The sequence below is a fragment of the Dipodomys ordii genome, unplaced genomic scaffold, assembly GCF_000151885.1.
Source record: "Dipodomys ordii isolate 6190 unplaced genomic scaffold, Dord_2.0 Scaffold1, whole genome shotgun sequence".
Classification (NCBI taxonomy): Eukaryota; Metazoa; Chordata; class Mammalia; order Rodentia; family Heteromyidae; genus Dipodomys; species Dipodomys ordii.
The window spans coordinates 62,716,399-62,718,421 of NW_012267217.1; the positions used below are offsets into that span (position 1 = coordinate 62,716,399).

General features: G+C 48.2%; 1 protein-coding gene across 1 annotated transcript in view; it reads left to right on the forward strand.

The window, feature by feature from the left end:
- Window positions 1-1,956: 1,956 nt before the first annotated feature.
- The window catches only part of Dis3l2 (DIS3 like 3'-5' exoribonuclease 2), a 356,978-nt gene continuing 356,911 nt past the window's right edge, over window positions 1,957-2,023 (forward strand). Inside the window, exon 1 of the mRNA XM_013021392.1 lies at window positions 1,957-2,015. The gene's annotated coding sequence lies outside the window, so the exon portion shown is untranslated. The remainder of the gene's footprint in view (window positions 2,016-2,023) is intronic.

Here is a 2,023-nt window from a genome sequence, read left to right on the forward strand (position 1 = left end):
TAACCTTTTAGAATAGAGAGTACATTCAAAGCTGCAAGCACTATTCAATTCATAGTTTATCAACTCCATGTGTTTGGGCCTTCCCTTTTCTATATTACGAGGTGACTGTCCCTTTTGTTTCCAAATGGTTTAGTTTCCTTTCACTAAATTATGACCACTTTTTTTACTCTACTTTGCTGGTATTACACCTAAGTCTCTGCCAAAGACCAGATGCATGTGCTCCCATTCCCAATTCTTATATTGAATCTTAACACCCAATAGGATGGCAGTAGGAAGTTGGGTCTTTGGTAGGTGATCAGGTCATGAGAGCCAAGTCCTCATTATGGAATTAGTCCCCTTATAAAAGAGACAAGAGAGCTCTCCTGTACTGCCATGTGAGGACTATGAACAGGAAGTAGGCCCACATCAGACACTGAGTAAGCTGGAAGGCTGATGTGTCAGCCTTCAAGGAAGCAGTTGCTCATATGCCCCCTTGACCAGTACTTTGTGTGTTTCTAAAATTTTCAGCCAAACTTTAAATTTCTTGGTCTACTTCTACAGATAGCTGGTCAAAGCTATCAGTGGATAGATCTATGCGATCTCCAAGAGAAAAAAATATTTCTAACTCTTTTGAGAGAGATTATTTGCAATATTTGTCCCAATGGGAACACAAAGAAGTTATAGACTGCAGACATACTTGGGGGGCAAGCTTCTCAGCCCGGCTCCATTCCAGAGTGTGTGGTGTTTGTCCTTCAGCCTGTATGAGGAAGTTGTGCTCACTTGAGAGCCCTGAGATATGTCCACTGAGATACGTCCACCCTAGCCCTATAGCCTTCATTACAGATGACACTTTCCCCAAGTCCGGTCAAGACATCTGATGAAACATGCCTGTTGAATTTAGGTGACTGTGTAGGATATCCTTCCTTTGCTCTTCTATTTCTGCTTAGTCCTGAAATCCCACATTGCATTGCTTTAAGTCTGTTCTCTGCCTCTGCTGGGTCTGTCCCATTGGTCCTTTTTCTACCTTTTGAATCCCTGGACACCTGACATCCTCTGCTTTCTGCCTTAGCTGGGCATCGCCCATCTTACAGCTTGAACAGATAAGTTTTGACCATATCATAGTTTGGCTGTGGGTTCTGGGAAAATCTTGGAGAAATTTAAAAACTAAAGGCTCATTGATTCATTTATTTCTTAAACAATGTAGATTAAAGATTAAGAAATTTCCATCTTTAAAGAGCTATCAGTTACTGCTTCTAGCGTAGCAGTGCTCTTTGAAACATTCAGAAACGCAGGCACGATTGAACTTTTTTCTTGATTCATGTGAGTGTGCGGTAGTCATCATACATATTCAAGCCACCTTTTATGCTGACATTGCATTCTGAAGTTTGATTGTTTTCACAGGTGACCTCCACAACATTTGACGACGGTGGCCTGTCCCTTACTGACATTCTTCCCTCTCTAGACACCAGGGCTGGCTTTGGGAGTTCCTTTCAGTGGGTTCCATATCCACACCTACAATCTGACTAGCAAGCAATACACACCCTTTTCACTTGGTTAACGTCTCCGCCATCATTGTTTCCACCCATGCCTGGGGAAGGCATCTCTAGGGCAAGCTCTATGGCTTCCTTTGTTCTTCCTAGCGTGAAGGACGCGTGGCCTGGGCTGCTGTGCCATTAGCTGCACCGGCCTTGCCCCGCCTTCAGCCACCATGCCAGCACTGCACCTGGCTCCGAGCAGGTGGGTGGATAAAACTTGCAGCCGGAAAGCGGCCGGCGCGGCTAACCCTGTCTCAGGGTCCTTCCGGTTTGGCGCTGCCGGCGACAGACCCCGCTGATGGAGGCAGAGAGGCCGAGGCGGCGGCTCAGCGAGGGCAGAACAGCGCCGAGCACCTGGGAGGCGCGCACACGCCCCGCACGCAGCGCTCTTGACTCCACCCGGCCACCGTCGCTCCCCGCGACGCGCGCCCGTGACCCGGAAGAGCATTCTCCTTAGCAACTGAGGGTCCGCGGCGCCGGCGCCGGCCTCCGAGAGCGACGGTGAGGCC